Source organism: Lissotriton vulgaris, chromosome 1_1 (genome assembly GCF_964263255.1).
Source record: "Lissotriton vulgaris chromosome 1_1, aLisVul1.2, whole genome shotgun sequence".
Classification (NCBI taxonomy): domain Eukaryota; kingdom Metazoa; phylum Chordata; class Amphibia; order Caudata; family Salamandridae; genus Lissotriton; species Lissotriton vulgaris.
In genome coordinates, this window is record NC_141685.1 from 232,959,392 (window position 1) to 232,984,907 (window position 25,516).

The 25,516-nt window shown below is 41.6% G+C and overlaps 16 non-coding genes across 16 annotated transcripts; all 16 read right to left on the reverse strand.

The window, feature by feature from the left end:
* Window positions 1-3,767: 3,767 nt before the first annotated feature.
* TRNAA-AGC (transfer RNA alanine (anticodon AGC)) lies at window positions 3,768-3,840 on the reverse strand. Its single transcript has one exon. It is a non-coding gene; the product is annotated as a tRNA-Ala (tRNA).
* A 1,392-nt stretch (window positions 3,841-5,232) lies between these two features.
* Window positions 5,233-5,305, reverse strand: TRNAK-CUU (transfer RNA lysine (anticodon CUU)). The gene has a single exon. It is a non-coding gene; the product is annotated as a tRNA-Lys (tRNA).
* Window positions 5,306-7,121: 1,816 nt separating this feature from the next.
* On the reverse strand, window positions 7,122-7,194 carry TRNAK-CUU (transfer RNA lysine (anticodon CUU)). The gene has a single exon. It is a non-coding gene; the product is annotated as a tRNA-Lys (tRNA).
* Window positions 7,195-8,171: 977 nt separating this feature from the next.
* On the reverse strand, window positions 8,172-8,244 carry TRNAK-CUU (transfer RNA lysine (anticodon CUU)). Its single transcript has one exon. It is a non-coding gene; the product is annotated as a tRNA-Lys (tRNA).
* A 3,671-nt stretch (window positions 8,245-11,915) lies between these two features.
* TRNAA-AGC (transfer RNA alanine (anticodon AGC)) lies at window positions 11,916-11,988 on the reverse strand. The gene has a single exon. It is a non-coding gene; the product is annotated as a tRNA-Ala (tRNA).
* Window positions 11,989-13,380: 1,392 nt separating this feature from the next.
* TRNAK-CUU (transfer RNA lysine (anticodon CUU)) lies at window positions 13,381-13,453 on the reverse strand. The gene has a single exon. It is a non-coding gene; the product is annotated as a tRNA-Lys (tRNA).
* Window positions 13,454-15,269: 1,816 nt separating this feature from the next.
* TRNAK-CUU (transfer RNA lysine (anticodon CUU)) lies at window positions 15,270-15,342 on the reverse strand. The gene has a single exon. It is a non-coding gene; the product is annotated as a tRNA-Lys (tRNA).
* A 4,722-nt stretch (window positions 15,343-20,064) lies between these two features.
* TRNAA-AGC (transfer RNA alanine (anticodon AGC)) lies at window positions 20,065-20,137 on the reverse strand. The gene has a single exon. It is a non-coding gene; the product is annotated as a tRNA-Ala (tRNA).
* Window positions 20,138-20,467: 330 nt separating this feature from the next.
* Window positions 20,468-20,540, reverse strand: TRNAK-CUU (transfer RNA lysine (anticodon CUU)). Its single transcript has one exon. It is a non-coding gene; the product is annotated as a tRNA-Lys (tRNA).
* A 989-nt stretch (window positions 20,541-21,529) lies between these two features.
* TRNAK-CUU (transfer RNA lysine (anticodon CUU)) lies at window positions 21,530-21,602 on the reverse strand. The gene has a single exon. It is a non-coding gene; the product is annotated as a tRNA-Lys (tRNA).
* Window positions 21,603-22,176: 574 nt separating this feature from the next.
* TRNAA-AGC (transfer RNA alanine (anticodon AGC)) lies at window positions 22,177-22,249 on the reverse strand. The gene has a single exon. It is a non-coding gene; the product is annotated as a tRNA-Ala (tRNA).
* A 342-nt stretch (window positions 22,250-22,591) lies between these two features.
* Window positions 22,592-22,664, reverse strand: TRNAK-CUU (transfer RNA lysine (anticodon CUU)). Its single transcript has one exon. It is a non-coding gene; the product is annotated as a tRNA-Lys (tRNA).
* Window positions 22,665-23,238: 574 nt separating this feature from the next.
* On the reverse strand, window positions 23,239-23,311 carry TRNAA-AGC (transfer RNA alanine (anticodon AGC)). The gene has a single exon. It is a non-coding gene; the product is annotated as a tRNA-Ala (tRNA).
* Window positions 23,312-23,641: 330 nt separating this feature from the next.
* Window positions 23,642-23,714, reverse strand: TRNAK-CUU (transfer RNA lysine (anticodon CUU)). Its single transcript has one exon. It is a non-coding gene; the product is annotated as a tRNA-Lys (tRNA).
* Window positions 23,715-24,703: 989 nt separating this feature from the next.
* TRNAK-CUU (transfer RNA lysine (anticodon CUU)) lies at window positions 24,704-24,776 on the reverse strand. Its single transcript has one exon. It is a non-coding gene; the product is annotated as a tRNA-Lys (tRNA).
* Window positions 24,777-25,350: 574 nt separating this feature from the next.
* On the reverse strand, window positions 25,351-25,423 carry TRNAA-AGC (transfer RNA alanine (anticodon AGC)). The gene has a single exon. It is a non-coding gene; the product is annotated as a tRNA-Ala (tRNA).
* Window positions 25,424-25,516: the final 93 nt, after the last annotated feature.

Sequence of the window (25,516 nt, forward strand, 5' to 3'; positions counted from 1 at the left end):
AATCCTGCAAAAATTACTCATTTTCACCCAACGTGGGGCTCGAACCCACAACCCTGAGATTAAGAGTCTCATGCTCTACCGACTGAGCTAGCCGGGCTCCCACTTCAAGATGGTATGCAGACTAATCATTTTTATGAAGGAAATCCATTCCTGGACAATTTTTGGGAGTTATTGCATGTCTAATGCAAGATTAATCTCCATATTATGAGAGTCAATGCAATATTAGGCAAAAATTACTCGTTTTCGCCCAACGTGGGGCTCGAACCCACGACCCTGAGATTAAGAGTCTCATGCTCTACCTACTGAGCTAGCCGGGTTCTCTCCTTAAAACAGTCTGCAGACCAATCCCTTTTTGTGAAGAAAATCAAATCCTGGATATTCCTCTACTCTTGTTTTGCAAGGAAAGCCAGATTTATACATCCTTCAGGGGACAGAGTGTCAAATAAAATAAGAGAAAATGAAAATGGAAGTTGTGAGAACTTCATGTTGAGATTGCATAAGAATTCAAATTCCTCTCACGTGCTAAAGAATACCTGAACCCTTTTGATTAAACCACTTTAGTTGTTATAATGAGATATTATTTGAAAGACATCTGTGATTTTTCTGTTCTTACTCTGCAATGACCTTGGCAATGACAAGTTAAAAATAAAATGTATGCAAATTTTATAATGGAGAATGCGGGCATCGATCCCGCTACCTCTCGCATGCTAAACGAGCGCTCTACCATTTGAGCTAATTCCCCTGTGTGTTTAATCTACATAACATGAAAAAAGTAACCTTACTGCCTTCCACACTTTATTTGAAGTGCAATTGCCCATAACAGTGTTAAGTTCACTCCTAATTTATGCCTTACCTCCACTTATGGGATGTTTTACAGTTCAGGTTGGCCTGTTTACTACTCGAATATGAGTGATATTGCGGTGTGTTCATCTAGACTCATACCCTACCTAATCTTGAAGTTAAATTTCCCACCAATGAGAAACCAAGGGAGATACCATTTTTGATACTTATTGCAAGTCTAATCACCAGATTATGAGAGTCAATGCAATAATCCTGCAAAAATTACTCATTTTCACCCAACGTGGGGCTCGAACCCACAACCCTGAGATTAAGAGTCTCATGCTCTACCGACTGAGCTAGCCGGGCTCCCACTTCAAGATGGTATGCAGACTAATCATTTTTATGAAGGAAATCCATTCCTGGACAATTTTTGGGAGTTATTGCATGTCTAATGCAAGATTAATCTCCATATTATGAGAGTCAATGCAATATTAGGCAAAAATTACTCGTTTTCGCCCAACGTGGGGCTCGAACCCACGACCCTGAGATTAAGAGTCTCATGCTCTACCTACTGAGCTAGCCGGGTTCTCTCCTTAAAACAGTCTGCAGACCAATCCCTTTTTGTGAAGAAAATCAAATCCTGGGTATTCCTCTACTCTTGTTTTGCAAGGAAAGCCAAATTTATACATCCTTCAGAGGACAGAGTGTCAAAAAAAATAAGAGAAAATGAAAATGGAAGTTGTGAGAACTTCATTTTGAGATTGCATAAGAATTCAAATTCCTCTCACATGCTAAAGAATACCTGAACCCTATTGATTAAACCACTTTAGTTGTTATAATGAGACCATATTTGAAAGCAATCTGTGATTTTTCTGTTCTTACTCTGCAATGACCTTGGCAATGACAAGTTAAAAATAAAATGTATGCAAATTTTATAATGGAGAATGCGGGCATCGATCCCGCTACCTCTCGCATGCTATGCGAGCGCTCTACCATTTGAGCTAATTCCCCTGTGTGTCTAATCTGCATAACATGAAAAAAGTAACCTTACTGCCTTCCACACTTTATGTGAAGTCCATTTGCCCATAAGAGTGTTAAGTTCACTCCTAATTTATGCCTTACCTCCACTTATGGGATGTTTTACAGTTCAGGTTGGCCTGTTTACTACTCGAATATGAGTGATATTGCGGAGTGTTCATCTAGACTCATACCCTACCTAATCTTGAAGTTAAATTTCCCACCAATGAGAAACCAAGGGAGATACCATTTTTGATAGTTATTGCATGTCTAATGCAAGAATATTCACCAGATTATGAGAGTCAATGCAATAATCCAGCAAAAATTACTCATTTTCGCCCAACGTTGGCCTCGAACCCACGACCCTGAGATTAAGAGTCTCATGCTCTACCGACTGAGCTAGCCGGGCTCCCTCCTTAAGACAGTATGCAGACCAATCCCTTTTTGTGAAGAAAATCAAATCCTGGATATTCCTCTACTCTTGTTTTGCAAGGAAAGCCAGATTTATACATCCTTCAGAGGACAGAGTGTCAAAAAAAAATAAGAGAAAATGAAAATGGAAGTTGTGAGAACTTCATTTTGAGATTGCATAAGAATTTTCTATTTCTATTTCTGGATTTGGTGAAGCGCAACAGCTACCCCGGCAAAGGGGTGTCCCGGCGCTAAGAACAGGCACGCAGACTGAGGATAGAGGGGGATGGGGGGAAGGGGAATCTAGGGAGCGGGGAAGAGGTGAGTCTTAATTGCTTTGCGGAAGGCTGGGAGGGAATCAATGGAACGAATGCTGAGGGGGAGATCGTTCCACAGTTTGGGGCCGAGGACGCTAAAGGAACGGCCTCCAGTTCAGCAGAGTCGCGTCCTAGGGATTGTCAGGAGGAGTTGGTTGGAAGAACGCAAAGCACGGCCAGGAACGTAAGGTTGGGCAAGGCTACGAAGCAGAGGGGGGTTACCTTGTTTAACGATCTTAAAGATCGTGACTAAGGCCTTGAATTTAATTTGGAGTTCCACGGGCAGCCAGTGGAGCTTACGGATGGTAGCTCTGGCTGAACATCTGCGTGGGAGGCCGACCAGCATTCTGGCTGCCGCATTTTGGATACGTTGGAACCTGGTTATTTCCGCTTTGTTGGCTCCCAAAAGGAGGACGTTAGCGTAGTCCAGGCGCGATAGGATGGTGGCCTGGACGATTAACTGGCGAGCCTTAGAGTCGAAGAGCCCAAGTATGGGCCTGAGGTTCCTTAGAAGGCCTATGCAGGTGGCTGCCACCTTTTTAGTGTGGGACTGGAAGCTAAGGTTGGCATCCACCCAGACTCCCAGATTTTTGACACAATTTTTGGGGAGTGGAGTGGCGCCTAGGGATGACGGCCACCAGTGCTCGTTCCAAAGGCTGGTGTTGCGGCCTAGGAGGAGCACCTCGGTTTTTCCGGCGTTGAGTTGGAGGTAGTTGTCCGTCATCCAGCGGGCCACAGCAGTCATACCCTCTTTAAACTTAGATGCCACGGGGGACGGGCTTTCCGAGAGGGTGACGACCAGCTGGGTGACGTCGGCGTACGAGACCAGCGTGAGCCCCCACTCTCTAGCCACGTCCGTAAGTGGCTGGACGTATAGATTAAAGAGGGAGGGGCTCAACGCTGAACCCTGGGGGACACCTTGAGCTATGGGGTGGGGTTTAGAAAGAAATGGAGGGGCCGACACCTTGAAGGATCTATCCTTGAGAAAGGATTGGAACCATGCAAGTGCGAGGCCAGTCACACCGGCCGTCTCCAGACGTTTCAGAAGGATGTCATGGGATACCGGGTCAAAAAAATTCAAATTCCTCTCACATTCTAAAGAATACCTGAACCCTTTTGATTAAACCACTTTAGTTGTTATAATGAGACCATATTTGAAAGCCATCTGTGATTTTTCTGTTCTTACTCTGCAATGACCTTGGCAATGACAAGTTAAAAATAAAATGTATGCAAATTTTATAATGGAGAATGCGGGCATCGATCCCGCTACCTCTCGCATGCTAAGCGAGCGCTCTACCATTTGAGCTAATTCCCCTGTGTGTTTAATCTGCATAACATGAAAAAAGTAACCTCACTGCCTTCCACACTTTATTTGAAGTCCAATTGCCCATAACAGTGTTCAGTTCACTCCTAACTTATGCCTTACCTCCAATTATGGGATGTTTTACAGTTCAGGTTGGCCTGTTTACTACTCGAATATAAGTGATATTGTGGTGTGTTCATCTAGACTCATACCCTACCTAATCTTGAAGTTAAATTTCCCACCAATGAGAAACCAAGGGAGGTACCATTTTTGATAGTTATTGCATGTTTAATGCAAGAATAATCACCAGATTATGAGAGTCCAGCAAAAATTACTCATTTTCGCCCAACGTGGGGCTCAAACCCACGACCCTGAGATTAAGAGTCTCATGCTCTACCGACTGAGCTAGCCGGACTCCCACTTCAAGATGGTATGAAGACTAATCATTTTTTATGAAGGAAATCCATTCCTGGAAAATTTTTGGGAGTTATTGCATGTCTAATGCAAGATTAATCTCCATATTATGAGAGTCAATGCAATATTCAGGCAAAAATTACTCTTTTTCACCCAACGTGGGGCTCGAACCCACGACCCTGCTATTAAGAGTCTCATGCTCTACCGACTTAGCTAGCCGGGGTCCCTCCTTAAGACAGTATGCAGACCAATCACTTTTTGTGAAGAAAATCAAATCCTGGATATTCCTCTACTCTTGTTTTGAAAGGAAAGCCAGATTTATACATCCTTCAGGGGACAGAGTGTCAAATAAAATAAGAGAAAATGAAAATGGAAGTTGTGAGAACTTCATGGTGAGATTGCATAAGAATTCAAATTCCTCTCACGTGCTAAAGAATACCTGAACCCTTTTGATTAAACCACTTTAGTTGTTATAATGAGACCATATTTGAAAGCCATCTGTGATTTTTCTGTTCTTACTCTGCAATGACCTTGGCAATGACAAGTTAAAAATAAAATGTATGCAAATTTTATAATGGAGGATGCGGGCATCGATCCCGCTTCCTCTCGCATGCTAAGCGAGCGCTCTACCATTTGAGCTAATTCCCCTGTGTGTTTAATCTGCATAACATGAAAAAAGTAACCTTACTGCCTTCCACACTTTATGTGAAGTCCATTTGCCCATAAGAGTGTTAAGTTCACTCCTAACTTATGCCTTACCTCCACTTATGGGATGTTTTACAGTTCAGGTTGGCCTGTTTACTACTCGAATATGAGTGATATTGCGGAGTGTTCATCTAGACTCATACCCTACCTAATCTTGAAGTTAAATTTCCCACCAATGAGAAACCAAGGGAGATACCATTTTTGATAGTTATTGCATGTCTAATGCAAGAATATTCACCAGATTATGAGAGTCAATGCAATAATCCAGCAAAAATTACTCATTTTCGCCCAACGTGGGGCTCGAACCCACGACCCTGAGATTAAGAGTCTCATGCTCTACCGACTGAGCTAGCCGGGCTCCCTCCTTAAGATAGTATGCAGACCAATCCCTTTTTGTGAAGAAAATCAAATCCTGGATATTCCTCTACTCTTGTTTTGCAAGGAAAGCCAGATTTATACATCCTTCAGAGGACAGAGTGTCAAAAACAATAAGAGAAAATGAAAATGGAAGTTGTGAGAACTTCATTTTGAGATTGCATAAGAATTCAAATTCCTCTCACATGCTAAAGAATACCTGAACCCTTTTGATTAAACCACTTTAGTTGTTATAATGAGACCATATTTGAAAGCCATCTGTGATTTTTCTGTTCTTACTCTGCAATGACCTTGGCAATGACAAGTTAAAAATAAAATGTATGCAAATTTTATAATGTAGAATGCGGGCATCGATCCCGCTACCCTCGCATGCTAAGCGAGCGCTCTACCATTTGAGCTAATTCCCCTGTGTGTTTAATCTGCATAACATGAAAAAAGTAACCTCACTGCCTTCCACACTTTATTTGATGTCCAATTGCCCATAACAGTGTTCAGTTCACTCCTAACTTATGCCTTACCTCCACTTATGGGATGTTTTACAGTTCAGGTTGGCCTGTTTACTACTCGAATATGAGTGATATTGTGGTGTGTTCATCTAGACTCATACCCTACCTAATCTTGAAGTTAAATTTCCCACCAATGAGAAACCAAGGGAGATACCATTTTTGATAGTTATTGCATGTCTAATGCAAGAATAATCACCAGATTATGAGAGTCCAGCAAAAATTACTCATTTTCGCCCAACGTGGGGCTCGAACCCACGACCCTGAGATTAAGAGTCTCATGCTCTACTGACTGAGCTAGCCGGGCTCCCACTTCAAGATGGTATGCAGACTAATCATTTTTTGTGAAGGAAATCCATTCCTGGACAATTTTTGGGAGTTATTGCATGTCTAATGCAAGATTAATCTCCATATTATGAGAGTCAATGAAATATTCAGCCAAAATGTTTTCTTTTTCGCCCAACGTGGGGCTCGAACTCACGACCCTGAGCTTAAGAGTCTCATGCTCTACTGACTGAGCTTGCCGGGGTCCCTCCTTAAGACAGTATGCAGACCAATCACTTTTTGTGAAGAAAATGAAATCCTGGATATTCCTCTACTCTTGTTTTGCAAGGAAAGCCAGATTTATACATCCTTTAGGGGACAGAGTGTCAAATAAAATAAGAGAAAATGAAAATGGAAGTTGTGAGAACTTCATGTTAAGATTGCATAAGAATTCAAATTCCTCTCACGTGCTAAAGAATACCTGAACCCTTTTGATTAAACCACTTTAGTTGTTATAATGAGACCATATTTGAAAGCCATCTGTGATTTTTCTGTTCTTACTCTGCAATGACCTTGGCAATGACAAGTTAAAAATAAAATGTATGCAAATTTTATAATGGAGGATGCGGGCATCGATCCCGCTTCCTCTCGCATGCTAAGCGAGCGCTCTACCATTTGAGCTAATTCCCCTGTGTGTTTAATCTGCATAACATGAAAAAAGTAACCTTACTGCCTTCCACACTTTATGTGAAGTCCATTTGCCCATAAGAGTGTTAAGTTCACTCCTAACTTATGCCTTACCTCCACTTATGGGATGTTTTACAGTTCAGGTTGGCCTGTTTACTACTCGAATATGAGTGATATTGCGGAGTGTTCATCTAGACTCATACCCTACCTAATCTTGAAGTTAAATTTCCCACCAATGAGAAACCAAGGGAGATACCATTTTTGATAGTTATTGCATGTCTAATGCAAGAATATTCACCAGATTATGAGAGTCAATGCAATAATCCAGCAAAAATTACTCATTTTCGCCCAACGTGGGGATCGAACCCACGACCCTGAGATTAAGAGTCTCATGCTCTACCGACTGAGCTAGCCGGGCTCCCACTTCAAGATGGTATGCAGACTAATCATTTTTTATGAAGGAAATCCATTCCTGGACAATTTTTGGGAGTTATTGCATGTCTAATGCAAGATTAATCTCCATATTATGAGAGTTAATGCAATATTCAGGCAAAAATTACTTGTTTACGCCCAACGTGGGGCTCGAACCCACGACCCTAAGATTAAGAGTCTCATGCTCTACCGACTGAGCTAGCCGGGCTCCCTCCTTAAGACAGTATGCAGACCAATCCCTTTTTGTGAAGAAAATCAAATCCTGGATATTCCTCTACTCTTGTTTTGCAAGGAAAGCCAGATTTATACATCCTTCAGAGGACAGAGTGTCAAAAACATTAAGAGAAAATGAAAATGGAAGTTGTGAGAACTTCATTTTGAGATTGCATAAGAATTCAAATTCCTCTCACATGCTAAAGAATACCTGAACCCTTTTGATTAAACCACTTTAGTTGTTATAATGAGACCATATTTGAAAGCCATCTGTGATTTTTCTGTTCTTACTCTGCAATGACCTTGGCAATGACAAGTTAAAAATAAAATGTATGCAAATTTTATAATGTAGAATGCGGGCATCGATCCCGCTATCTCTCGCATGCTAAGCGAGCGCTCTACCATTTGAGCTAATTCCCCTGTGTGTTTAATCTGCATAACATGAAAAAAGTAACCTCACTGCCTTCCACACTTTATTTGAAGTCCAATTGCCCATAACAGTGTTCAGTTCACTCCTAACTTATGCCTTACCTCCACTTATGGGATGTTTTACAGTTCAGGTTGGCCTGTTTACTACTCGAATATGAGTGATATTGTGGTGTGTTCATCTAGACTCATACCCTACCTAATCTTGAAGTTAAATTTCCCACCAATGAGAAACCAAGGGAGATACCATTTTTGATAGTTATTGCATGTCTAATGCAAGAATAATCACCAGATTATGAGAGTCCAGCAAAAATTACTCATGTTCGCCCAACGTGGGGCTCGAACCCACGACCCTGAGATTAAGAGTCTCATGCTCTACCGACTGAGCTAGCCGGGCTCCCACTTCAAGATGGTATGCAGACTAATCATTTTTTATGAAGGAAATCCATTCCTGGACAATTTTTGGGAGTTATTGCATGTCTAATGCAAGATTAATCTCCATATTATGAGAGTCAAAGCAATATTCAGGCAAAAATTACTCTTTTTCACCCAACGTGGAGCTCGAACCCACGACCCTGAGATTAAGAGTATCATGCTCTACCGACTTAGCTAGCCGGGGTCCCTCCTTAAGACAGTATGCAGACCAATCACTTTTTGTGAAGAAAATCAAATCCTGGATATTCCTCTACTCTTGTTTTGCAAGGAAAGCCAGATTTATACATCCTTCAGGGGACAGAGTGTCAAATAAAATAAGAGAAAATGAAAATGGAAGTTGTGAGAACTTCATGTTGAGATTGCATAAGAATTCAAATTCCTCTCACGTGCTAAAGAATACCTGAACCCTTTTGATTAAACCACTTTAGTTGTTATAATGAGACCATATTTGAAAGCCATCTGTGATTTTTCTGTTCTTACTCTGCAATGACCTTGGCAATGACAAGTTAAAAATAAAATGTATGCAAATTTTATAATGGAGAATGCGGGCATCGATCCCGCTACCTCTCGCATGCTAAACGAGCGCTCTACCATTTGAGCTAATTCCCCTGTGTGTTTAATCTACATAACATGAAAAAAGTAACCTTACTGCCTTCCACACTTTATTTGAAGTGCAATTGCCCATAACAGTGTTAAGTTCACTCCTAATTTATGCCTTACCTCCACTTATGGGATGTTTTACAGTTCAGGTTGGCCTGTTTACTACTCGAATATGAATGATATTGCGGTGTGTTCATCTAGACTCATACCCTACCTAATCTTGAAGTTAAATTTCCCACCAATGAGAAACCAAGGGAGATACCATTTTTGATACTTATTGCAAGTCTAATCACCAGATTATGAGAGTCAATGCAATAATCCTGCAAAAATTACTCATTTTCACCCAACGTGGGGCTCGAACCCACAACCCTGAGATTAAGAGTCTCATGCTCTACCGACTGAGCTAGCCGGGCTCCCACTTCAAGATGGTATGCAGACTAATCATTTTTATGAAGGAAATCCATTCCTGGACAATTTTTGGGAGTTATTGCATGTCTAATGCAAGATTAATCTCCATATTATGAGAGTCAATGCAATATTAGGCAAAAATTACTCGTTTTCGCCCAACGTGGGGCTCGAACCCACGACCCTGAGATTAAGAGTCTCATGCTCGACCTACTGAGCTAGCCGGGTTCTCTCCTTAAAACAGTCTGCAGACCAATCCCTTTTTGTGAAGAAAATCAAATCCTGGGTATTCCTCTACTCTTGTTTTGCAAGGAAAGCCAAATTTATACATCCTTCAGAGGACAGAGTGTCAAAAAAAATAAGAGAAAATGAAAATGGAAGTTGTGAGAACTTCATTTTGAGATTGCATAAGAATTCAAATTCCTCTCACATGCTAAAGAATACCTGAACCCTATTGATTAAACCACTTTAGTTGTTATAATGAGACCATATTTGAAAGCCATCTGTGATTTTTCTGTTCTTACTCTGCAATGACCTTGGCAATGACAAGTTAAAAATAAAATGTATGCAAATTTTATAATGGAGAATGCGGGCATCGATCCCGCTACCTCTCGCATGCTATGCGAGCGCTCTACCATTTGAGCTAATTCCCCTGTGTGTCTAATCTGCATAACATGAAAAAAGTAACCTTACTGCCTTCCACACTTTATGTGAAGTCCATTTGCCCATAAGAGTGTTAAGTTCACTCCTAATTTATGCCTTACCTCCACTTATGGGATGTTTTACAGTTCAGGTTGGCCTGTTTACTACTCGAATATGAGTGATATTGCGGAGTGTTCATCTAGACTCATACCCTACCTAATCTTGAAGTTAAATTTCCCACCAATGAGAAACCAAGGGAGATACCATTTTTGATAGTTATTGCATGTCTAATGCAAGAATATTCACCAGATTATGAGAGTCAATGCAATAATCCAGCAAAAATTACTCATTTTCGCCCAACGTTGGCCTCGAACCCACGACCCTGAGATTAAGAGTCTCATGCTCTACCGACTGAGCTAGCCGGGCTCCCTCCTTAAGACAGTATGCAGACCAATCCCTTTTTGTGAAGAAAATCAAATCCTGGATATTCCTCTACTCTTGTTTTGCAAGGAAAGCCAGATTTATACATCCTTCAGAGGACAGAGTGTCAAAAAAAATAAGAGAAAATGAAAATGGAAGTTGTGAGAACTTCATTTTGAGATTGCATAAGAATTTTCTATTTCTATTTCTGGATTTGGTGAAGCGCAACAGCTACCCCGGCAAAGGGGTGTCCCGGCGCTAAGAACAGGCACGCAGACTGAGGATAGAGGGGGATGGGGGGAAGGGGAATCTAGGGAGCGGGGAAGAGGTGAGTCTTAATTGCTTTGCGGAAGGCTGGGAGGGAATCAATGGAACGAATGCTGAGGGGGAGATCGTTCCACAGTTTGGGGCCGAGGACGCTAAAGGAACGGCCTCCAGTTCAGCAGAGTCGCGTCCTAGGGATTGTCAGGAGGAGTTGGTTGGAAGAACGCAAAGCACGGCCAGGAACGTAAGGTTGGGCAAGGCTACGAAGCAGAGGGGGGTTACCTTGTTTAACGATCTTAAAGATCGTGACTAAGGCCTTGAATTTAATTCGGAGTTCCACGGGCAGCCAGTGGAGCTTACGGATGGTAGCTCTGGCTGAACATCTGCGTGGGAGGCCGACCAGCATTCTGGCTGCCGCATTTTGGATACGTTGGAACCTGGTTATTTCCGCTTTGTTGGCTCCCAAAAGGAGGACGTTAGCGTAGTCCAGGCGTGATAGGATGGTGGCCTGGACGATTAACTGGCGAGCCTTAGAGTCGAAGAGCCCAAGTATGGGCCTGAGGTTCCTTAGAAGGCCTATGCAGGTGGCTGCCACCTTTTTAGTGTGGGACTGGAAGCTAAGGTTGGCATCCACCCAGACTCCCAGATTTTTGACACAATTTTTGGGGAGTGGAGTGGCGCCTAGGGATGACGGCCACCAGTGCTCGTTCCAAAGGCTGGTGTTGCGGCCTAGGAGGAGCACCTCGGTTTTTCCGGCGTTGAGTTGGAGGTAGTTGTCCGTCATCCAGCGGGCCACAGCAGTCATACCCTCTTTAAACTTAGATGCCACGGGGGACGGGCTTTCCGAGAGGGTGACGACCAGCTGGGTGACGTCGGCGTACGAGACCAGCGTGAGCCCCCACTCTCTAGCCACGTCCGTAAGTGGCTGGACGTATAGATTAAAGAGGGAGGGGCTCAACGCTGAACCCTGGGGGACACCTTGAGCTATGGGGTGGGGTTTAGAAAGAAATGGAGGGGCCGACACCTTGAAGGATCTATCCTTGAGAAAGGATTGGAACCATGCAAGTGCGAGGCCAGTCACACCGGCCGTCTCCAGACGTTTCAGAAGGATGTCATGGGATACCGTGTCAAAAAAATTCAAATTCCTCTCACATTCTAAAGAATACCTGAACCCTTTTGATTAAACCACTTTAGTTGTTATAATGAGACCATATTTGAAAGCCATCTGTGATTTTTCTGTTCTTACTCTGCAATGACCTTGGCAATGACAAGTTAAAAATAAAATGTATGCAAATTTTATAATGGAGAATGCGGGCATCGATCCCGCTACCTCTCGCATGCTAAGCGAGCGCTCTACCATTTGAGCTAATTCCCCTGTGTGTTTAATCTGCATAACATGAAAAAAGTAACCTCACTGCCTTCCACACTTTATTTGAAGTCCAATTGCCCATAACAGTGTTCAGTTCACTCCTAACTTATGCCTTACCTCCAATTATGGGATGTTTTACAGTTCAGGTTGGCCTGTTTACTACTCGAATATAAGTGATATTGTGGTGTGTTCATCTAGACTCATACCCTACCTAATCTTGAAGTTAAATTTCCCACCAATGAGAAACCAAGGGAGGTACCATTTTTGATAGTTATTGCATGTTTAATGCAAGAATAATCACCAGATTATGAGAGTCCAGCAAAAATTACTCATTTTCGCCCAACGTGGGGCTCAAACCCACGACCCTGAGATTAAGAGTCTCATGCTCTACCGACTGAGCTAGCCGGACTCCCACTTCAAGATGGTATGAAGACTAATCATTTTTTATGAAGGAAATCCATTCCTGGAAAATTTTTGGGAGTTATTGCATGTCTAATGCAAGATTAATCTCCATATTATGAGAGTCAATGCAATATTCAGGCAAAAATTACTCTTTTTCACCCAACGTGGGGCTCGAACCCACGACCCTGCTATTAAGAGTCTCATGCTCTACCGACTTAGCTAGCCGGGGTCCCTCCTTAAGACAGTATGCAGACCAATCACTTTTTGTGAAGAAAATCAAATCCTGGATATTCCTCTACTCTTGTTTTGAAAGGAAAGCCAGATTTATACATCCTTCAGGGGACCGAGTGTCAAATAAAATAAGAGAAAATGAAAATGGAAGTTGTGAGAACTTCATGGTGAGATTGCATAAGAATTCAAATTCCTCTCACGTGCTAAAGAATACCTGAACCCTTTTGATTAAACCACTTTAGTTGTTATAATGAGACCATATTTGAAAGCCATCTGTGATTTTTCTGTTCTTACTCTGCAATGACCTTGGCAATGACAAGTTAAAAATAAAATGTATGCAAATTTTATAATGGAGGATGCGGGCATCGATCCCGCTTCCTCTCGCATGCTAAGCGAGCGCTCTACCATTTGAGCTAATTCCCCTGTGTGTTTAATCTGCATAACATGAAAAAAGTAACCTTACTGCCTTCCACACTTTATGTGAAGTCCATTTGCCCATAAGAGTGTTAAGTTCACTCCTAACTTATGCCTTACCTCCACTTATGGGATGTTTTACAGTTCAGGTTGGCCTGTTTACTACTCGAATATGAGTGATATTGCGGAGTGTTCATCTAGACTCATACCCTACCTAATCTTGAAGTTAAATTTCCCACCAATGAGAAACCAAGGGAGATACCATTTTTGATAGTTATTGCATGTCTAATGCAAGAATATTCACCAGATTATGAGAGTCAATGCAATAATCCAGCAAAAATTACTCATTTTCGCCCAACGTGGGGCTCGAACCCACGACCCTGAGATTAAGAGTCTCATGCTCTACCGACTGAGCTAGCCGGGCTCCCTCCTTAAGATAGTATGCAGACCAATCCCTTTTTGTGAAGAAAATCAAATCCTGGATATTCCTCTACTCTTGTTTTGCAAGGAAAGCCAGATTTATACATCCTTCAGAGGACAGAGTGTCAAAAACAATAAGAGAAAATGAAAATGGAAGTTGTGAGAACTTCATTTTGAGATTGCATAAGAATTCAAATTCCTCTCACATGCTAAAGAATACCTGAACCCTTTTGATTAAACCACTTTAGTTGTTATAATGAGACCATATTTGAAAGCCATCTGTGATTTTTCTGTTCTTACTCTGCAATGACCTTGGCAATGACAAGTTAAAAATAAAATGTATGCAAATTTTATAATGTAGAATGCGGGCATCGATCCCGCTACCCTCGCATGCTAAGCGAGCGCTCTACCATTTGAGCTAATTCCCCTGTGTGTTTAATCTGCATAACATGAAAAAAGTAACCTCACTGCCTTCCACACTTTATTTGATGTCCAATTGCCCATAACAGTGTTCAGTTCACTCCTAACTTATGCCTTACCTCCACTTATGGGATGTTTTACAGTTCAGGTTGGCCTGTTTACTACTCGAATATGAGTGATATTGTGGTGTGTTCATCTAGACTCATACCCTACCTAATCTTGAAGTTAAATTTCCCACCAATGAGAAACCAAGGGAGATACCATTTTTGATAGTTATTGCATGTCTAATGCAAGAATAATCACCAGATTATGAGAGTCCAGCAAAAATCACTCATTTTCGCCCAACGTGGGGCTCGAACCCACGACCCTGAGATTAAGAGTCTCATGCTCTACTGACTGAGCTAGCCGGGCTCCCACTTCAAGATGGTATGCAGACTAATCATTTTTTATGAAGGAAATCCATTCCTGGACAATTTTTGGGAGTTATTGCATGTCTAATGCAAGATTAATCTCCATATTATGAGAGTCAATTAAATATTCAGGCAAAATTTTTTCTTTTTCGCCCAACGTGGGGCTCGAACTCACGACCCTGAGCTTAAGAGTCTCATGCTCTACTGACTGAGCTTGCCGGGGTCCCTCCTTAAGACAGTATGCAGACCAATCACTTTTTGTGAAGAAAATGAAATCCTGGATATTCCTCTACTCTTGTTTTGCAAGGAAAGCCAGATTTATACATCCTTTAGGGGACAGAGTGTCAAATAAAATAAGAGAAAATGAAAATGGAAGTTGTGAGAACTTCATGTTAAGATTGCATAAGAATTCAAATTCCTCTCACGTGCTAAAGAATACCTGAACCCTTTTGATTAAACCACTTTAGTTGTTATAATGAGACCATATTTGAAAGCCATCTGTGATTTTTCTGTTCTTACTCTGCAATGACCTTGGCAATGACAAGTTAAAAATAAAATGTATGCAAATTTTATAATGGAGGATGCGGGCATCGATCCCGCTTCCTCTCGCATGCTAAGCGAGCGCTCTACCATTTGAGCTAATTCCCCTGTGTGTTTAATCTGCATAACATGAAAAAAGTAACCTTACTGCCTTCCACACTTTATGTGAAGTCCATTTGCCCATAAGAGTGTTAAGTTCACTCCTAACTTATGCCTTACCTCCACTTATGGGATGTTTTACAGTTCAGGTTGGCCTGTTTACTACTCGAATATGAGTGATATTGCGGAGTGTTCATCTAGACTCATACCCTACCTAATCTTGAAGTTAAATTTCCCACCAATGAGAAACCAAGGGAGATACCATTTTTGATAGTTATTGCATGTCTAATGCAAGAATATTCACCAGATTATGAGAGTCAATGCAATAATCCAGCAAAAATTACTCATTTTCGCCCAACGTGGGGATCGAACCCACGACCCTGAGATTAAGAGTCTCATGCTCTACCGACTGAGCTAGCCGGGCTCCCACTTCAAGATGGTATGCAGACTAATCATTTTTTATGAAGGAAATCCATTCCTGGACAATTTTTGGGAGTTATTGCATGTCTAATGCAAGATTAATCTCCATATTATGAGAGTTAATGCAATATTCAGGCAAAAATTACTTGTTTACGCCCAACGTGGGGCTCGAACCCACGACCCTAAGATTAAGAGTCTCATGCTCTACCGACTGAGCTAGCCGGGCTCCCTCCTTAAGACAGTATGCAGACCAATCCCTTTTTGTGAAGAAAATCAAATCCTGGATATTCCTCTACTCTTGTTTTGCAAGGAAAGCCAGATTTATACATCCTTCAGAGGACAGAGTGTCAAAAACATTAAGAGAAAATGAAAATGGAAGTTGTGAGAACTTCATTTTGAGATTGCATAAGAATTCAAATTCCTCTCACATGCTAAAGAATACCTGAACCCTTTTGATTAATCCACTTTAGTTGTTATAATGAGACCATATTTGAAAGCCATCTGTGATTTTTCTGTTCTTACTCTGCAATGACCTTGGCAATGACAAGTTAAAAATAAAATGTATGCAAATTTTATAATGTAGAATGCGGGCATCGATCCCGCTATCTCTCGCATGCTAAGCGAGCGCTCTACAATTTGAGCTAATTCCCCTGTGTGTTTAATCTGCATAACATGAAAAAAGTAACCTCACTGCCTTCCACACTTTATTTGAAGTCCAATTGCCCATAACAGTGTTCAGTTCACTCCTAACTTATGCCTTACCTCCACTTATGGGATGTTTTACAGTTCAGGTTGGCCTGTTTACTACTCGAATATGAGTGATATTGTGGTGTGTTCATCTAGACTCATACCCTACCTAATCTTGAAGTTAAATTTCCCACCAATGAGAAACCAAGGGAGATACCATTTTTGATAGTTATTGCATGTCTAATGCAAGAATAATCACCAGATTATGAGAGTCCAGCAAAAATTACTCATTTTCGCCCAACGTGGGGCTCGAACCCACGACCCTGAGATTAAGAGTCTCATGCTCTACCGGCTGAGCTAGCCGGGCTCCCACTTCAAGATGGTATGCAGACTAATCATTTTTTATGAAGGAAATCCATTCCTGGACAATTTTTGGGAGTTATTGCATGTCTAATGCAAGATTAATCTCCATATTATGAGAGTCAAAGCAATATTCAGGCAAAAATTACTCTTTTTCACCCAACGTGGAGCTCGAACCCATGACCCTGAGATTAAGAGTATCATGCTCTACCGACTTAGCTAGCCGGGGTCCCTCCTTAAGACAGTATGCAGACCAATCACTTTTTGTGAAGAAAATCAAATCCTGGATATTCCTCTACTCTTGTTTTGCAAGGAAAGCCAGATTTATACATCCTTCAGGGGACAGAGTGTCAAATAAAATAAGAGAAAATGAAAATGGAAGTTGTGAGAACTTCATGTTGAGATTGCATAAGAATTCAAATTCCTCTCACGTGCTAAAGAATACCTGAACCCTTTTGATTAAACCACTTTAGTTGTTATAATGAGACCATATTTGAAAGCCATCTGTGATTTTTCTGTTCTTACTCTGCAATGACCTTGGCAATGACAAGTTAAAAATAAAATGTATGCAAATTTTATAATGGAGAATGCGGGCATCGATCCCGCTACCTCTCGCATGCTAAACGAGCGCTCTACCATTTGAGCTAATTCCCCTGTGTGTTTAATCTACATAACATGAAAAAAGTAACCTTACTGCCTTCCACACTTTATTTGAAGTGCAATTGCCCATAACAGTGTTAAGTTCACTCCTAATTTATGCCTTACCTCCACTTATGGGATGTTTTACAGTTCAGGTTGGCCTGTTTACTACTCGAATATGAGTGATATTGCGGTGTGTTCATCTAGACTCATACCCTACCTAATCTTGAAGTTAAATTTCCCACCAATGAGAAACCAAGGGAGATACCATTTTTGATACTTATTGCAAGTCTAATCACCAGATTATGAGAGTCAATGCAATAATCCTGCAAAAATTACTCATTTTCACCCAACGTGGGGCTCGAACCCACAACCCTGAGATTAAGAGTCTCATGCTCTACCGACTGAGCTAGCCGGGCTCCCACTTCAAGATGGTATGCAGACTAATCATTTTTATGAAGGAAATCCATTCCTGGACAATTTTTGGGAGTTATTGCATGTCTAATGCACGATTAATCTCCATATTATGAGAGTCAATGCAATATTAGGCAAAAATTACTCGTTTTCGCCCAACGTGGGGCTCGAACCCACGACCCTGAGATTAAGAGTCTCATGCTCTACCTACTGAGCTAGCCGGGTTCTCTCCTTAAAACAGTCTGCAGACCAATCCCTTTTTGTGAAGAAAATCAAATCCTGGGTATTCCTCTACTCTTGTTTTGCAAGGAAAGCCAAATTTATACATCCTTCAGAGGACAGAGTGTCAAAAAAAATAAGAGAAAATGAAAATGGAAGTTGTGAGAACTTCATTTTGAGATTGCATAAGAATTCAAATTCCTCTCACATGCTAAAGAATACCTGAACCCTATTGATTAAACCACTTTAGTTGTTATAATGAGACCATATTTGAAAGCCATCTGTGATTTTTCTGTTCTTACTCTGCAATGACCTTGGCAATGACAAGTTAAAAATAAAATGTATGCAAATTTTATAATGGAGAATGCGGGCATCGATCCCGCTACCTCTCGCATGCTATGCGAGCGCTCTACCATTTGAGCTAATTCCCCTGTGTGTCTAATCTGCATAACATGAAAAAAGTAACCTTACTGCCTTCCACACTTTATGTGAAGTCCATTTGCCCATAAGAGTGTTAAGTTCACTCCTAATTTATGCCTTACCTCCACTTATGGGATGTTTTACAGTTCAGGTTGGCCTGTTTACTACTCGAATATGAGTGATATTGCGGAGTGTTCATCTAGACTCATACCCTACCTAATCTTGAAGTTAAATTTCCCACCAATGAGAAACCAAGGGAGATACCATTTTTGATAGTTATTGCATGTCTAATGCAAGAATATTCACCAGATTATGAGAGTCAATGCAATAATCCAGCAAAAATTACTCATTTTCGCCCAACGTGGGCCTCGAACCCACGACCCTGAGATTAAGAGTCTCATGCTCTACCGACTGAGCTAGCCGGGCTCCCTCCTTAAGACAGTATGCAGACCAATCCCTTTTTGTGAAGAAAATCAAATCCTGGATATTCCTCTACTCTTGTTTTGCAAGGAAAGCCAGATTTATACATCCTTCAGAGGACAGAGTGTCAAAAAAAAATAAGAGAAAATGAAAATGGAAGTTGTGAGAACTTCATTTTGAGATTGCATAAGAATTTTCTATTTCTATTTCTGGATTTGGTGAAGCGCAACAGCTACCCCGGCAAAGGGGTGTCCCGGCGCTAAGAACAGGCACGCAGACTGAGGATAGAGGGGGATGGGGGGAAGGGGAATCTAGGGAGCGGGGAAGAGGTGAGTCTTAATTGCTTTGCGGAAGGCTGGGAGGGAATCAATGGAACGAATGCTGAGGGGGAGATCGTTCCACAGTTTGGGGCCGAGGACGCTAAAGGAACGGCCTCCAGTTCAGCAGAGTCGCGTCCTAGGGATTGTCAGGAGGAGTTGGTTGGAAGAACGCAAAGCACGGCCAGGAACGTAAGGTTGGGCAAGGCTACGAAGCAGAGGGGGGTTACCTTGTTTAACGATCTTAAAGATCGTGACTAAGGCCTTGAATTTAATTCGGAGTTCCACGGGCAGCCAGTGGAGCTTACGGATGGTAGCTCTGGCTGAACATCTGCGTGGGAGGCCGACCAGCATTCTGGCTGCCGCATTTTGGATACGTTGGAACCTGGTTATTTCCGCTTTGTTGGCTCCCAAAAGGAGGACGTTAGCGTAGTCCAGGCGCGATAGGATGGTGGCCTGGACGATTAACTGGCGAGCCTTAGAGTCGAAGAGCCCAAGTATGGGCCTGAGGTTCCTTAGAAGGCCTATGCAGGTGGCTGCCACCTTTTTAGTGTGGGACTGGAAGCTAAGGTTGGCATCCACCCAGACTCCCAGATTTTTGACACAATTTTTGGGGAGTGGAGTGGCGCCTAGGGATGACGGCCACCAGTGCTCGTTCCAAAGGCTGGTGTTGCGGCCTAGGAGGAGCACCTCGGTTTTTCCGGCGTTGAGTTGGAGGTAGTTGTCCGTCATCCAGCGGGCCACAGCAGTCATACCCTCTTTAAACTTAGATGCCACGGGGGACTGGCTTTCCGAGAGGGTGACGACCAGCTGGGTGACGTCGGCGTACGAGACCAGCGTGAGCCCCCACTCTCTAGCCACGTCCGTAAGTGGCTGGACGTATAGATTAAAGAGGGAGGGGCTCAACGCTGAACCCTGGGGGACACCTTGAGCTATGGGGTGGGGTTTAGAAAGAAATGGAGGGGCCGACACCTTGAAGGATCTATCCTTGAGAAAGGATTGGAACCATGCAAGTGCGTGGCCAGTCACACCGGCCATCTCCAGACGTTTCAGAAGGATGTCATGGGATACCGTGTCAAAAAAATTCAAATTCCTCTCACATTCTAAAGAATACCTGAACCCTTTTGATTAAACCACTTTAGTTGTTATAATGAGACCATATTTGAAAGCCATCTGTGATTTTTCTGTTCTTACTCTGCAATGACCTTGGCAATGACAAGTTAAAAATAAAATGTATGCAAATTTTATAATGGAGAATGCGGGCATCGATCCCGCTACCTCTCGCATGCTAAGCGAGCGCTCTACCATTTGAGCTAATTCCCCTGTGTGTTTAATCTGCATAACATGAAAAAAGTAACCTCACTGCCTTCCACACTTTATTTGAAGTCCAATTGCCCATAACAGTGTTCAGTTCACTCCTAACTTATGCCTTACCTCCAATTATGGGATGTTTTACAGTTCAGGTTGGCCTGTTTACTACTCGAATATGAGTGATATTGTGGTGTGTTCATCTAGACTCATACCCTACCTAATCTTGAAGTTAAATTTCCCACCAATGAGAAACCAAGGGAGGTACCATTTTTGATAGTTATTGCATGTCTAATGCAAGAATAATCACCAGATTATGAGAGTCCAGCAAAAATTACTCATTTTCGCCCAACGTGGGGCTCGAACCCACGACCCTGAGATTAAGAGTCTCATGCTCTACCGACTGAGCTAGCCGGGCTCCCACTTCAAGATGGTATGCAGACTAATCATTTTTTATGAAGGAAATCCATTCCTGGACAATTTTTGGGAGTTATTGCATGTCTAATGCAAGATTAATCTCCATATTATGAGAGTCAATGAAATATTCAGGCAAAATTTTTTCTTTTTCGCCCAACGTGGGGCTCGAACTCACGACCCTGAGCTTAAGAGTCTCATGCTCTACTGACTGAGCTTGCCGGGGTCCCTCCTTAAGACAGTATGCAGACCAATCACTTTTTGTGAAGAAAATTAAATCCTGGATATTCCTCTACTCTTGTTTTGCAAGGAAAGCCAGATTTATACATCCTTTAGGGGACAGAGTGTCAAATAAAATAAGACAAAATGAAAATGGAAGTTGTGAGAACTTCATGTTAAGATTGCATAAGAATTCAAATTCCTCTCACGTGCTAAAGAATACCTGAACCCTTTTGATTAAACCACTTTAGTTGTTATAATGAGACCATATTTGAAAGCCATCTGTGATTTTTCTGTTCTTACTCTGCAATGACCTTGGCAATGACAAGTTAAAAATAAAATGTATGCAAATTTTAAAATGGAGAATGCGGGCACCGATCCCGCTACCTCTCGCATGCTAAGCGAGCGCTCTACCATTTGAGCTAATTCCCCTGTGTGTTTAATCTGCATAACATGAAAAAAGTAACCTTACTGCCTTCCGCACTTTATTTGAAGTCCAATTGCCCATAACAGTGTTAAGTTGACTCCTAACTTATGCCTTACCTCCACTTATGGGATGTTTTACAGTTCAGGTTGGCCTGTTTACTACTCGAATATGAGTGATATTGCGGTGTGTTCATCTAGACTCATACCCTAGCTAATCTTGAAGTTAAATTTCCCACCAATGAGAGACCAAGGGAGATACCATTTTTGATAGTTATTGCATGTCTAATGCAAGAATATTCTCCAGATTATGAGAGTCAATGCAATAATCCAGCAAAAATTACTCATTTTCGCCCAACGTGGGGCTCGAACCCACGACCCTGAGATTAAGAGTCTCATGCTCTACCGACTGAGCTAGCCGGGCTCCCACTTCAAGATGGTATGCAGACTAATCATTTTTTATGAAGGAAATCCATTCCTGGACAATTTTTGGGAGTTATTGCATGTCTAATGCAAGATTAATCTCCATATTATGAGAGTCAATGCAATATTCAGGCAAAAATTACACGTTTTCGCCCAACGTGGGGCTCGAACCCACGACCCTGAGATTAAGAGTCTCATGCTCTACCTACTGAGCTAGCCGAGATCTCTCCTTAAGACAGTATGCAGACCAGTCCCTTTTTGTGAAGAAAATCAAATCCTGGATATTCCTCTACTCTTGTTTTGCAAGGAAAGCCAGATTTATACATCCTTCAGAGGACAGAGTGTCAAAAAAAATAAGAGAAAATGAAAATGGAAGTTGTGAGAACTTCATTTTGAGATTGCATAAGAATTCAAATTCCTCTCACATGCTAAAGAATACCTGAACCCTTTTGATTAAACCACTTTAGTTGTTATAATGAGACCATATTTGAAAGCCATCTGTGATTTTTCTGTTCTTACTCTGCAATGACCTTGGCAATGACAAGTTAAAAATAAAATGTATGCAAATTTTATAATGGAGAATGCGGGCATCGATCCCGCTACCTCTCGCATGCTAAGCGAGCGCTCTACCATTTGAGCTAATTCCCCTGTGTGTTTAACCTGCATAACATGAAAAAAGTAACCTTACTGCCTTTCACACTTTATGTGAAGTCCATTTGCCCATAAGAGTGTTAAGTTCACTCCTAACTTATGCCTTACCTCCACTTATGGGATGTTTTACAGTTCAGGTTGGTCTGTTTACTACTCGAATATGAGTGATATTGCGGAGTGTTCATCTAGACTCATACCCTACCTAATCTTGAAGTTAAATTTCCCACCAATGAGAAACCAAGGGAGATACCATTTTTGATAGTTATTGCATGTCTAATGCAAGAATATTCACCAGATTATGAGAGTCAATGCAATAATCCAGCAAAAATTACTCATTTTCGCCCAACGTGGGGCTCGAACCCACGACCCTGAGATTAAGAGTCTCATGCTCTACCGACTGAGCTAGCCGGGCTCCCACTTCAAGATGTTATGCAGACTAATCATTTTTTATGAAGGAAATCCATTCCTGGACAATTTTTGGGAGTTATTGCATGTCTAATGCAAGATTAATCTCCATATTATGAGAGTCAATGAAATATTCAGGCAAAATTTTTTCTTTTTCGCCCAACGTGGGGCTCGAACTCACGACCCTGAGCTTAAGAGTCTCATGCTCTACCGACTGAGCTTGCCGGGGTCCCTCCTTAAGACAGTATGCAGACCAATCACTTTTTGTGAAGAAAATGAAATCCTGGATATTCCTCTACTCTTGTTTTGCAAGGAAAGCCAGATTTATACATCCTTTAGGGGACAGAGTGTCAAATGAAATAAGAGAAAATGAAAATGGAAGTTGTGAGAACTTCATGTTAAGATTGCATAAGAATTCAAATTCCTCTCACGTGCTAAAGAATACCTGAACCCTTTTGATTAAACCACTTTAGTTGTTATAATGAGACCATATTTGAAAGCCATCTGTGATTTTTCTGTTCTTACTCTGCAATGACCTTGGCAATGACAAGTTAAAAATAAAATGTATGCAAATTTTAAAATGGAGAATGCGGGCATCGATCCCGCTACCTCTCGCATGCTAAGCGAGCGCTCTACCATTTGAGCTAATTCCCCTGTGTGTTTAATCTGCATAACATGAAAAAAGTAACCTCACTGCCTTCCACACTTTATTTGAAGTCCAATTACCCATAATAGTGTTCAGTTCACTCCTAACTTATGCCTTACCTCCACTTATGGGATGTTTTACAGTTCAGGTTGGCCTGTTTACTACTCGAATATGAGTGATATTGTGGTGTGTTCATCTAGACTCATACCCTACCTAATCTTGAAGTTAAATTTCCCACCAATGAGAAACCAAGGGAGATACCATTTTTGATAGTTATTGCATGTCTAATGCAAGAATAATCACCAGATTATGAGAGTCCAGCAAAAATTACTCATTTTCGCCCAACGTGGGGCTCGAACCCACGACCCTGAGATTAAGAGTCTCATGCTCTACCGACTGAGCTAGCCGGGCTCCCACTTCAAGATGGTATGCAGACTAATCATTTTTTATGAAGGAAATCCATTCCTGGACAATTTTTGGGAGTTATTGCATGTCTAATGCAAGATTAATCTCCATATTATGAGAGTCAATGAAATATTCATGCAAAGTTTTTTCTTTTTCACCCAACGTGGGGCTTGAACTCACGACCCTGAGCTTAAGAGTCTCATGCTCTACTGACTGAGCTTGCCGGGGTCCCTCCTTAAGACAGTATGCAGACCAATCACTTTTTGTGAAGAAAATGAAATCCTGGATATTCCTCTACTCTTGTTTTGCAAGGAAAGCCAGATTTATACATCCTTTAGGAGACAGAGTGTCAAATAAAATAAGAGAAAATGAAAATGGAAGTTGTGAGAACTTCATGTTAAGATTGCATAAGAATTCAAATTCCTCTCACGTGCTAAAGAATACCTGAACCCTTTTGATTAAACCACTTTAGTTGTTATAATGAGACCATATTTGAAAGCCATCTGTGATTTTTCTGTTCTTACTCTGCAATGACCTTGGCAATGACAAGTTAAAAATAAAATGTATGCAAATTTTAAAATGGAGAATGCGGGCACCAATCCCGCTACTTCTCGCATGCTAAGCGAGCGCTCTACCATTTGAGCTAATTCCCCTGTGTGTTTAATCTGCATAACATGAAAAAAGTAACCTTACTGCCTTCCACACTTTATTTGAAGTCCAATTGCCCATAACAGTGTTAAGTTGACTCCTAACTTATGCCTTACCTCCACTTATGGGATGTTTTACAGTTCAGGTTGGCCTGTTTACTACTCGAATATGAGTGATATTGCGGTGTGTTCATCTAGACTCATACCCTAGCTAATCTTGAAGTTAAATTTCCCACCAATGAGAAACCAAGGGAGATACCATTTTTGATAGTTATTGCATGTCTAATGCAAGAATATTCTCCAGATTATGAGAGTCAATGCAATAATCCAGCAAAAATTACTCATTTTCGCCCAACGTGGGGCTCGAACCCACGACCCTGAGATTAAGAGTCTCATGCTCTACCGACTGAGCTAGCCGGGCTCCCACTTCACGATGGTATGCAGACTAATCATTTTTTATGAAGGAAATCCATTCCTGGACAATTTTTGGGAGTTATTGCATGTCTAATGCAAGATTAATCTCCATATTATGAGAGTCAATGCAATATTCAGGCAAAAATTACTCGTTTTCGCCCAACGTGGGGCTCGAACCCACGACCCTGAGATTAAGAGTCTCATGCTCTACATACTGAGCTAGCCGGGATCTCTCCTTAAGACAGTATGCAGACCAGTCCCTTTTTGTGAAGAAAATCAAATCCTGGATATTCCTCTACTCTTGTTTTGCAAGGAAAGCCAGATTTATACATCCTTCAGAGGACAGAGTGTCAAAAAAAATAAGAGAAAATGAAAATGGAAGTTGTGAGAACTTCATTTTGAGATTGCATAAGAATTCAAATTCCTCTCACATGCTAAAGAATACCTGAACCCTTTTGATTAAACCACTTTAGTTGTTATAATGAGACCATATTTGAAAGCCATCTGTGATTTTTCTGTTCTTACTCTGCAATGACCTTGGCAATGACAAGTTAAAAATAAAATGTATGCAAATTTTATAATGGAGAATGCGGGCATCGATCCCGCTACCTCTCGCATGCTAAGCGAGCGCTCTACCATTTGAGCTAATTCCCCTGTGTGTTTAACCTGCATAACATGAAAAAAGTAACCTTACTGCCTTTCACACTTTATGTGAAGTCCATTTGCCCATAAGAGTGTTAAGTTCAC